Here is a 12724-nt window from a genome sequence, read left to right as displayed (position 1 = left end):
TGGTTTTGTTTCTGTTTTTGAGACAGGATTTCGCATGGTAGCCAAGCTAACTTGGAACTCAGTATATAGTCCGGCTAACCTTAAACTCTCTGCTTCAGCCTCCTGAGTGTGGATTTCAGACATGAGCCGCAATCCTCTCCTTCAAAGTTTCCTTTGGTGGTGGTTGTTGTTGCTGTTGCTGTTGCTGTCATTGTCGTTTGCTACCTTTATTGGTTCTTTGTGAGTTTCACATTCATGAATTCTACTTCCATACATCTTCCTCTCCCTTCCTACCTACCTCCACCCTTGCAACCCAACAGAGAAAAACAAAAATCTCCCTGTGGAAGCTGTAGTGTGTCACAGTGTGTCCCACAAGATACACTTTTGTCCACACGTCTGTGCTTGCAGATGTTCATTGCAGTGACTGTACAAGGCCTCTGACTTGTGCTGCTGTCAATACTGGACCCTCACTGGGCCTCCTGGGTACCCTGCTATTGCCCTATGTCACGGAGACCTCGGATACTGCAAAGCCACAGACTCAGACATGGCTGCCAGTGTCAGCACAGTCCAGGACCCACCATGGTCCCAGGTAGCATCACTGGATACTCACCTCAGGCTGTTCCTCACTACCCTCCAGTCTCCCGTTCTGCCTCTCTTCATTCTTCTGTTTCTCTTCCATTTCTCCACCACTCACTTGCTCCTCTTAGCAACTAGGGGTCACCTCAGGCATGCTATGCCCCACTTGTGCCTCATGGCTCTGGGCAGGGGTCATCTTGGACATGGTTTGCTCCCCCTCAGGCCTACATGGCCAGGCTGGTAGCCATTGCAGACTAGTTCCCTGTCCATGCCTCACAGCTCCCATTTGGTGGTCATCTTGGGCTCATTCCTCACCTGGCCTGCCCTACTGACTTAAAGGTTCATCCATCTCAGGCTCAATCCCACCTAACAGTCCCAGGAGGGGTTCTTCTAGTCTCTGGCTTGCTCCCCATCCTGGAAACCTGTCCGGTCTGCCTGACTCCGGACTAGTAGTCTTCTTAGACTCATATATTTCAGGGAATGTTTAGACAATCATTCAGATGTTCATAGGTCAGAGCACAGCATAGACATAACCTGTCCCCTCTATGCCACCTACTGACACACATGTGACACAGCAGACATACCTGCAATGCCTCTGTGGGAAGGTCCTTAAATTTTTTTATTTAAAATACCCACCTTTGGGAGTATGCGGAAGGATAGCTAACACTAGAAACCTTTGGGGGGAAAGTATGTGAAAACATGCTGTGGACGTTTTCAGAAACACATACATATATAAAAAAGAGTTTCAGTGGATTTAGCCTATAATGGGGGTGGGTGCTGACCTCCTAGACAGCAGAGGTAATCAAAGTACCAGGAATGAGACACTCTTTTGATATTATTGGTCAGAGGAGTCTCATAGAATGCCCAACAACCATTACAAGCTCCTGCCATTGCTCCCAGTTCTCCTCCAGAACTTGATGGTAAGACCCTATTGTTGAAGACACCACAGACTTAAGTCAGAGAACAGGAAATCAGGCTGGTGCACTTCTGGAAATGTCGCCCCTCTGGATAGCTTCCTTACTGTTGAAACTTTATATTTGTGCTTCTTGGGGAAGAAAATTAATCATTAGCTCTACCCAACTCTGAACTGGGTAATCTGCATAGCTCCTGGCCTGTCAGGATATATCCACTCAGGCAATAGTGGTACAAATAGTGCTAACCAAGCACTTTCTGCTTGGATTTAAGGCCTACATCACAAAACAGAACTCATGTCTGGAATTGTTAAATACATATCCTATAAGTATAATTTTCTGTGAATTTCATGATTTGTCTGTAAAACCTGTCTCTTGGAGGATTTTTGTACCCAGTTTCAAGAGTTTCTTTAATATTTAGTGGCTAGGGAAAACAACGTGTTTCCTATAAGCTGGTTAATTTAACTGGCTCATGTTAAAACATTTTTATACTCAGTTCATTACTATCTTTGTTTCCTCTAAGACTTGATTCGGAACATAAAGATTTGCTCTTTCCATACTACTGATTTCTGATTTGCAACATTTATTGAACTTTTGTTTTTCTCCTTGAAATCTAATTGGAAGAATTCATCTTAACTTGACCCATGTTCTCTGTGTTACTTAATTCATTGCTGTGACAAAATATCCAAGCCAAAGCAGTTGGTAGGAAAAGTGTTTATTTTGACTCACGGTTCCAGGGAACAGGCCAAATGGTGGGGAGGTGGAGGGGAAGCCAGTTGCCAGTCACGCTGTGTCCAGTCATGCTGTGTCCAGTCACGCTGTGTCCAGTCACGCTGTGCCCACTTCAGAAAGCAAAGCGATAAGTTCTTATGTTCATTCACTTTCCCTCTTTATTCAAGAAGCCCAAACCGTTGGATGGCACTGCTTATGTTTAGGGTGGCACCCCCCTCAGTTAACCTCCTCTAGGAAATCCCTTCTAGGCAAACCCAGAGATTTGTTTCTGAGGTGGTTATAAATCACATCAAATCGACAATACTGACCAACACATTTATATACAAGATTCTGCTTCCTAACAGGTAAGTGTTTTCTACAAATTATTATATAGTTTAAATAATCTGCCTTGTGGAGTTTGCCATTCTTAAGTAAACACACTAGAAACCGAGACCACATCACAGTCCATGCTCACTGGCATTCCTCTCTCCATGTCTCTCTGTCTCTATCTCTGTCTCTCTCTCTCTCTCTGTCTTTCTGTTTCTGTCTGTCTCTGTCTCTGTCTCCTCTGTGTGTGTGTGTGTATGTGTATGTGTATGTGTATGTGTATGTGTATGTGTGTGTGTATGTGTATGTGTATGTGTGTGTGTGCATATGTAGTCTCTGAGTCACAATTTTATTTCAGTGCAGCCAGAATTTCATGTTTAGATGGTGGAAAGAAAGAAGAATGGTTCAGATTCTGTTTTGATGCAACAGGTCAAGAGTAAGTTGATGCCTTTGATCATATTATCTTTATTTTGTCGAGTCAAAACAGGAAAAGGAGAGGATGTGGTCATCTGGGCCTGGTAGAGAAAGGACACAGGGTAAACAGGCAGGAGGAAGGATGGCCCGGTGAGACAGGAGTTATGCAGCCCTATGGGCAAGGAAGTGAACTAAGTAAAATTATCTGTTAGACCAGAAACTGACAGGGATTTCCAGTCTGCACTTGCTTGTAGTTGAGATGATTTAAAATGACTAACAGAAGAAAGTCCTAGTGTTGAGATCTGTGGGTGAGTGTTTCCAGGGATGGAAAGAACATGGGAAATGAATTGTGAGAGGGCATTGAGCAATACTCAGGCTGTCAGTGGATAGAAGTAACTGTCTCGAAAATCATTTCCATACTAGGCACCTGTAATCCTCACATTTGGTAGTCTGAGGCTGGTCTGGGCAACAATAGTAACTTCTAGGATAGCCTGGGCTACCATAAATAAACCAAGCAAAACAAATCACTTTCTGTTTTCTAGCCCTCAAACAGTGGCTACAAGCATCTAGCAAGTATCGCAGGAAGTTAAGGTGACTGGTGGGTCCAAGGAGCACATTCGCAATCCATTGTTTTAAGAAACAATGTGTCTTTGCTGGTAGAGAACCTGACTCCAACGGGAAAGTTCTGAAGGAAACAAAGTTGCTTAGACTCTGTCTGTCCAGAGATCCTGAGATACACAATATTCAACTGTGTAGCTTTGAGATCTGCCCTGTTCTCTGGAATGGTAGGAACCTGGTCTTTCCCAAGGAATTGGGGATGTGTGTTAAATTCCCAATGTAAGCCATTTGAATTTGAGTATAGTTCCAGTGGTGACGGTTGGAGTTTGATGTCTAAGAAAGTTGCTGCCTATCTTGAGAAACTGTGACTCTCAAAATAAATTTCCCATGGGAAGGGTTCCACAGACAATAAAGGAAACCATTGTCTTCCCGTGTCAAATGAAATGCTCAGATATTTGAGTGCCAGATAAATGAGCAAGTAAAAGATAAAAGCATAGACGAGGCCATCCTTCAAATCTACAAAAGCAAAATAGTTAAAAGTAGAGTGTGCATTACAATGGCAATAATGGAATTTAATAATATATATTAATTATATAGACAGAGAAACTGCTCCTCTGATGCCTGTAGTCCACAGTGGGTTTTTTGTTTTGTGGTTAATTGCTCCTTTGTCTCACTATGTAGCCCTAGCTGACCTCCAACTTGCTCTGTAGACCAGGCTGGTCTTGAACCCACAGAGATCCACCTGCCTCTGCTGGTATTAAAGGTATGTGCCACCCCAGCCAGCCTAGTCCACAGCTTCATAATGAATTATGGGGGTCCAAATAATGGATGGGAGGGGTACACACACACACACACACACACACACACACACACACACACACCACACACAGGTATCCCAATTTCAGAAGCTAGTGCTGTGCTGAAGGCAGCAAGAATCAGAATCATACAGATTCAGGAGTGTTATCTACAGGGACTCAAACTGGAATGGCTCCAGAATTCATCTTCCAAACACATTCCCGAAGGATGCCGCCACGCCTTGCTTAGGAATGTGCTTTAGGAACTGCTTAAGTTAGTGCTATGGCTTGCAACTGGACCCCATTCTAGAATCATCCAGGATCCTTTTTCTAAACAATAAAATTTGAGTTATTAGGCCATATAACAAAATAACTGAGAGCACAACCTCTGGAGACAGAACCCACACGTCAGTATTTAAGTCCTCTGACAACTACGGGAAGTCAAGTCGAATAGGGACAACCAGTGACCTCAGGCTCCAGAGCACATCAGATTGGTGGATACTTATTTCTAGTTGGTTGCCTCTGCCTGCCAGGTGCTAAGATTAAAGGCCTGTGCCACCACGACCAGCTGGTGGATAATTGTTAAAGAATTGAATATGATGCCTTCTGTCCTGGAGTTTCAGTCGACTTGCATTTCAGTCGAATACCCAGGTGATGCTATTGCACCTTAAACTACGCCTTGAGACTCAGTGAGTGAGACCACCTTCAACCCTTCTGCACTTAAAAATATTAGGGGCCTGGTAGAAAATACTGAAGTTGACGCCATCTCAGCATCCCCATCACACACACACACACACACACACACACACACACAAATCTCTAGGGATTTGGATTTCATTAATTTGCACTGGAGTCTGGCAAAAATGCACTGTAACGCTCTCCCGGTGATTATGATATGTAACGAAGGTAAAGTCGCTGTAAAACCAATGCTTCACCAAGCAAGCTCAGTGCCAGTGGGAGAAGGCTTCACGGAGCACAGAATCATTGCGAGAATGTATCAGGAATGGTGTTTGCCTCTTCAGAGTTAAAGGTGAGTTCTTTTAAAAGGAAGGCAACTTAATCATTATGCACAATATACCTGTTGGGGAACAAAACACATTCGAAACATGTAAATCCCAATCATCTTTTGGCCATGGAGGGTCCTCCCATCCCCTTCCCTGCCGTAAAGACAGCACATGGTCTGAATTCTCTTAACCTAGTAAGATAGTATTCTGTCCCTTGGGTGAGCCCCAGCAAGTCATGGCAACAGGATCATCATAGCTCCTCAGTGCAAATTTATACTCACAGCTAAGTAAAATTTAACCCTGAATAAACTGCCTAGCTTCAGGGAAAGTCAATGTGTGGACAACACAATGCAGGGCAGAGATTTACTGCCAACTGATGTGTAAAATGACACAGTGACATTTTTAATCACACAGCACAGGAACACCTTGCCTGCTACAGACTGGAGCTTGGAGGCAGAGTGGAAGAGTATCAAATGCAGTCAGCCCCTCATATGGGAACTTGTCCAACTCCACACATCAGCTAGGAATACATTTGTAAATAATTAACTTTCTACTTCAGCCCGCCACTCCCAAACAATGATGCTGTTGCTTTTAGCAGCGACTATAGTAAGCGGCCAATCATGATCCTTCTAGACGGTACAGTGCAGGTCACAGGTCTTATTCCCAGGAAAGTCTCGGAAATTCACACTGGAAAGAGTTTAGGGCTCATCCAATATTTTTTTAACTTTATAGTTGAGAAATCACTCATGTATTTGGTTGTAGAATGACTGTAGTCAAAGGATCAGTCAACAGCCAGTGTTGATGAGGATTTGGAGAAAAGAAAACAGAGACTAGCATGCATTGTGGTTGGGAACACTGAGCCATTGGGTGCTACCTGTGGCTTTCTTTAAAAGCCAGACATAAATTTACCTTCAAACCAGCAACTCCACTTGTGGTTATCTACCCATGAGAAGGCATATGTCAGAAAGCCCCAGTAAACGTCTTAGCATTTTTCCTAAAGGCCACATTGTGGGAACAATTCTAGTACCCATCAACAAAATGTGATTTAAATCCCTGTAGCATAATATTATTGTAGTAGAATATGTAGGAAAATATTATTGGAATGAAAAAAAAAGTGCTGATTTGCAGCAAAACCTAGATGTACCCTGAAGAACCTGGTAAGTGAAAGACACTAATCACAAAGATGACAGAGACGACATATAAAGTTCTGTGTTCACTCTGTGAGACCGCTAGAGATGGGAAGAGATAGCTGAAGGTCCCAGGGGTGTGTGTGTGTGTGTGTGTGTGTGTGTGTGTGTGTGTGTGTGCTACTGTATTGGAAATTTGTTCATATGTGGGTGCATGCATGCATGTGACAGTATTGAACTTAGGGTCTTGCCCATGCTGTGCTGTGTTACTGACCTAGGCCACCAACCAAGATTTTGTTTTTGAGGAAATGACAATATTCTACCATCAACTAACTGGTGATAGTTGTGCACATCTAGGAAACCACTAAAACTGATCCAATCATATATTTCAAGTGAGTGGATTGTATATTAATTCAATCTCAATTTTTTAAGTCATTGATGTCCTGTACTGGGAAACTAAAGCAAGTTTCCATTATCCTCCATTCAGGGCGACCTTGACACAGGAGAACATTGAGTGTCAAGTGCCTAGAGTTTCGTCCAGCCAGCTGAGGGGCACCAGGACAGAGGCCCAGGTGAGGAGTGCCCCAGTTAGGGACACTGGCCTGGGGGCTACTGGGTCAAGTCTAGCTCTGCCTCATAAGAACAGGCCTGTACCTCTGGTTAGCATAATGAGCTGGCCTCTTTGGCATCACCAAAGCAGGGTCACTAAACCTTCAGGACACTGACCTGCCTCAAGGATATTTGGTAACAGTTGTTCTTCTCTGGCTCTAATCAACACTCAGTGACTGACCTCCAGCTGGATCTTGCAAGAGCTCTGACCATCACAGAGCCAAGACTGCGGGATGACCCTCCACAGGGACTCCGCCCTGGAGGCCCCTGGTTCTGCACAGAGAAGACGGGGGAGGGGAGCTGGAACTGTGGCGCGGCCGGGGTTCCCACGCTCCTATTGTTGGCGACTTTGTTTCCAATTCCCATCACGTGTGCTAATTAGTTGGAGCTGCTGGCTGCCTGGAAGGCGTGTGGCTCGCCTGAAAGCAGAAAGATCGCTTCCTGTTGGGAGTCGGGGGGGGGGGGGGGGGGGCGGGGGGGGCAGGGCTCTAGCTCAGAAGGGGTTAGACAGGAATGATGACAAAGGTCCCTGAAAGCGGTAGCTAAAAGCTGAGGTGACCTGACCCGTGGGGAGGGTGGGGGAGGCTGGTCAGGAGAAGACGTTACCTCCCTCTAATCTGACTCATACTTGTGTTCCCCGTGAATCTTTTAAAGATTGGGATAATAGAAGACAGGTATTTAGTCGGCTCGTTAAAATTGTTCTTCACATTCTGAATAAAACAAGTGTGTACTATTCAACAGGAAAGGAGAAGAGATGTGAAATGTAGTGAGTCATGTTTGCTCAAGACTCTCTAGTCTTTGGACCCCTGACTTTGCACCTTGGCGCTGAGCCCTCAGAAGGGGTAGAGAAGGCAGACACGATAGCATTGAGCTTGCCAATGTACGGCCCAACAAAAAGATGTGTTTTCTGTGTTTCTGGGCTTCTTGTTGCATTTCAAGGTCCAGGTATTGCTCTGATCCCACAACGGAAGTCTCGCTTTCAAGATACTACATAGTATCTAGTGCCCTTAAAATAAGAGCAAAGGAGCATTTATGAGGATTCGTCTTACAACCTTCTATGTGGTGGCACTAGAGAGAGGAGTCTGCCGGAAAAGAGGCTGGCTTGTAGAGCAATAGGGAGTAGTTTCAGTCAAGTGAGGTCCACAAGGACACCTGAGTGGCTCCTGTGAGGGTGGCACTGAAGTGGATGTGCAAAGGTAGATCGTCTAGAGCTTATCTCTAAGTAGCCTACAAGTCTAGTGAAAGAGCACGTTCCCCAACCCTCAGGAATGACTCGCCAGGGTGGGGATGTAGCTCAGCTGGTAGAGTTCTCGCCGAGCATGCGGAAAGCCCTGGGTTGGAGTCCTAGCATGGTGGTACTTGCTGTCCATGTCAGTACTTGGAGGGAGGAGGACCATAAGTTCAAGGTCATCGTTGTCTCAAAGAGTTTGAGGACAGCTTAGACTGCATGAGACTCTGTCACAAACAACTGAACAAGTAAAATGATTGTCTGAGAATTAGACATCTTGGGGGCGGTGTGGAGGAGACCCAAGAGGGAAAATTGGATGCAGGAGGGGGTTTTTATAGGATCTCCTGTAGCTCAGGCTGGCCTTTGGTTTTCTGTGTAGCCAAGTATGCTGATGACCTTAAACTCCTGAGTCTATTGCTTCAGCTTCCAATTACTGGGGTTACAGGCAAAAGCTGCTACCCCATCTGTTTATGCTGCATCTGGTGATTCATCTCAGGGTTCCTGGATGTGTGTCAGACGGTGGCTAGTCCAACTGAATTAGAACCCTAGCTCCAGGCAGTTAAACCCGAAAAGGCTTCCTAGAGAAAGGATGGCTCTCCTAACACTTCTTAAACAATAAATAGATAACCATTGGCCAGGAGGAGGAAGGAAAAGGCATTGTGGGAACAGATCACGTGTTCAAGAGACCCGCTGGTCTATAATAGGGAGTGGAATAGTGTATGCACAACAGTAGCCTGGAACATAGACACAGGTGTGGGCAGGCTGAACACAACAGAATCGTGAAGAGAATCTATCCTAAAGATCAGGGGCAATATTAAATAACGCAGCAGAATACTCAGAATCATCTCCCACAATGATCACTTGAGCAGGAGTTTGCATGGTGCTCTGGAGGGACTCGAGAAAGCAGACCAGGCACTAACTCAGTGGCCAGGCTTTAAGGTGTAGGAGCCCGAGTTGAAAGTGAAGGGATGAGGCACAGCAGGGTCTGTTAGGAGACAGAAGTGACAGAGGAAGCATTGGGAGCTTCAGGTTTTCACAATAGCCTTTGTTGGGGTAGATGACTCAGGGATGGCATTTGAAAGGCAAGAGTACCAAATGATTAGGGATCAAAAGATAGGAAAAATATGACCGACGGTATCAGTTGACAATGCCAGTTGTAATTTGTAAATTAAGTGCTTGATATTGGAAAACTAAGTAATTAAATACGGTGAACTACATGTAAAGTGTTACAAATAACTTTTCTCTTTTAAGTTTTGAGACAAGGTCTCACTATATAGCCTTGGCTGTCCTGGAACTCACTAGGGTAACCAGGCTGAACTCGAAACTCAGAGATCTGTCTGCCTCCACCTTCCCAGTGCTGGGATGAAGGTGTGCACCACCACTCCTGGAAAATTTTTGCGAAGACTTTGTAACAACGCGAGAGATGCTTTCGAATGGGAATGTAGGGAAATCAATAATACATTGGAGGGCTGGAGCAATGGCTCAGGGCTTAACAGCACTTTGGCTCTTACAGAGGTCCCAGGTTCAGTTCCCAGCACCCATACATTAGCTACAACCATCTGTAACACCAGTTCCAAATTATCCCATGTTCTCTTCATGTCTCAAAGGGCTACCACATGGTGCACATATATGCTTGGATGCAAAACACTATAGACATGAAGTGAGATAAATAATTCTTCAACAATGCTTAAAGTAAGTACTTTAGGGGAGCATGTAGTTTTGGTTGGCACAAAGCCTGCCTAGCCTGCACCGAGCCCTGGGATGGGTCCCAAGCACTTTGTCAGTTGATGAGGTTACAGCATGCAGGAGGCAGAGGCAGGAGGATCACACGTTCAAAGTCATCACTGATTGCATAGTGAATTTTAGGTTTGCGGGGGTTACAAGAAGTTCTGCTACAAAAAGTTATTAGTACTCTCATCATAACTATATCAAAAACACATAAAATAAATACCTGGAGGAAAATATATTAAAATATTTGCTGTAGGGATTTAATTTCTGTTTTGAACCAGAGATGTTTTTTTCCAATTTCCATATTAAATAAATAGTACTTTACAATGGAGAGAGTAAACTACAGTCCTTGGTTTTTCTACATAAGTACTACTACTCCTTTGACCTTAAAAGAGGTTTTGGTGGGGTTGGGGATTTAGCTCAGTGGTAGAGCGCTTGCCTAGCAAGTGCAAGGCCCTGGGTTCAGTCCCCAGCTCCGAAAAAAAAGAAAAAAGAAAAAAAAGAGGTGATTTGGTGGAGGCATGGGGGCCACTCCTGTAACCCCAACATTTGTGAAGCTTCGTATATTTGAAGCCGGCTGCGATGTGTAACAAAGCCCTATTTTAAGGAAACAAGGTAATATCTAATGTAAGAAAGAGACAGAGCTCTTGCCTAACATGCTCCAGGTGTGGGCTCCATCTCCAGCACCACAAAACAATAGCTTCACGAATAAATAAAAGTTCAAAATGGCCAAACGTGACGGTGTTCGCTTTTCATCCCAGCAGACACAGAGGCAAGTGGATCTCTTGAGTGTGAGGCCAGCCTTATAAGTGAAGAAAGTTACAGACTAATCAGACACGCATAAGAGACCCTGACTCAAAATAATAAGTAAATGGATTGATTAGCTAATAATTTCAAAATAAGCATATTGAAATTTTAGTTCTATCTGCATTTTCACCCAGCATTGTGGCTTTGCATTAAAGTCAAAACTACAACAGTTCCTCGAATATTGTTACATAAGTGACCTATAAACACATCAAAAGCAAAGCTTTTCAAAGACATTAAAAATGTCTTCACTTGGGGCTGGAGAGATGGCTCAGAGGTTAAGAGCACTGACTGCTCTTCCAGAGGTCCTGAGTTCAAATCCCAGCAACCACATGGTGGCTCACAACCATCTGTAATAAGATCTGGTGCCCTCTTCTGGTGTGTCTGAAGACAGCTACAGTGTACTCATATATAATAAATAAATCTTAAAAAAAAAATGTCTTCACTTGAATATTTGCTTTCTCCTGTGTGAGAAAGAGGAAGAAGCAGGAGAGCTTAGTTTCAGGAAGTGACATCACAGATGTTAGTTGATTCTGTGTGATTCACAATCAACTAAAAAGTTTTTTAAAAACCCAAATAGTAAATAAACCTCATGACCCTTAAGCCTACACACACACACACACACACACACACACACACACAGGCACAAGCACACATACACACACATGCACATGGACACATAGACACTTTGAAGAAGTACTAGAGAGAAAACATTGGTGTGACTTATTAGAGACCTCTTCCTCTGCTCTGGCGCAATCTGAAGGGTCCCCAAATGTTTCCTCTCCAGGATGCAAATCTGTAGGGTGCTGTGGAATTCCAAGAAGCAGAGCCCCTTGAGGAGGGGTGTCCATCCTTACGGCTCAGAGAGGGCACCGTGCTTTCAGGGAGGCCCGTAGGACCCATTTCTCTCCTCTCTCTCTCTGGTTCCCACTGTAGCTGTCTGTGATCTCTGGCCATGGCATGTTCCTGGGCTGCCCTCACCAGGGATCCTAACCAAGGGGCCTGCCTGATCTTGAACTTGAACCATAAGCCGAAATAAACCTCTTTTCTTAATAAGTAGTCTTTGTAAGGTATTTCGTTACAGTGACTTCCTGAAAGCTGACCAATAAACCGTAAAGTTAGTATACTAGTGAAACCCTCGCTGGCCAGACTGCTCACCGAGCATAGGCCCTGGCTGCCGGCTAACCTGAGTTTGATCCCCAGAACCCATACGGTAGAAGCAGTTAACCAACTCTAGAAAGTTGTCTATTGAATCTCCAAACATGTATGTGGTGCATGCCCACATACACACATACACATACATACATACATACATACATACATGCATACATGCATGCATGCATGCATGCATACATACGTAAATGTAAAAATAAATCAAACACACAAACCCTTACAAGCCATATTCCTTATTGGGGATTTCCTAAAGCTTTAGCAAACAGGGTCACCCACCTGAGATGTGACCAGTTATGCCCTAAAACTATCTCCCTTTGGTTCCTACTTAATTACCTAATCTCTGGCTGCCTCTGTCCGTGGGGCTGTCCCTTAGCGAGCTCAGCCGCTGTCCACTTACCTGTGCCTATTTGCTGCACACTGTGTTAGCCTTTCTGGAGTCCATATGTGGAAAACATGGGACTGCTCCCTGAGCTGCTCTCCAAGTGGCGGCTCTGACCTTATGGATGGATATAAGCAGAAACATCTCAGTGCATCGCCCACATAAGTGCCACACAATAGGCTGGCTGCGAGCTCTAAATAAGGTCTAATTTCCTGAAACTGTAGACAACATCTCAGAGGAAAAGGAAAAGAAAGCCCACCAAATAGTCAGCACTAAACACTCTATGAAAGACATGTTAGGAGTATTTATATCTTTTAGGTGGGATGAATGGATGCCTGAAGATAATTACGGCAGAATAGAAGTGAAAATCAGCCATGTAGCTATGGAACTGATCACAGATGG

General features: G+C 44.4%; 1 non-coding gene across 1 annotated transcript; it reads right to left on the bottom strand.

Moving 5' to 3' along the window:
* Positions 1-1034: 1034 nt before the first annotated feature.
* On the bottom strand, positions 1035-1161 carry LOC120101326 (small nucleolar RNA SNORA17). The gene has a single exon (XR_005501697.1). It is a non-coding gene; the product is annotated as a small nucleolar RNA SNORA17 (small nucleolar RNA).
* Between the last annotated feature and the right edge of the window lie 11563 nt (positions 1162-12724).

Source organism: Rattus norvegicus, chromosome 2 (genome assembly GCF_036323735.1).
Source record: "Rattus norvegicus strain BN/NHsdMcwi chromosome 2, GRCr8, whole genome shotgun sequence".
Taxonomy (NCBI): Eukaryota; Metazoa; Chordata; class Mammalia; order Rodentia; family Muridae; genus Rattus; species Rattus norvegicus.
The sequence above is the reverse complement of the archived record's forward strand: the minus strand, read 5'-3'. Positions and strand labels throughout refer to the sequence as shown.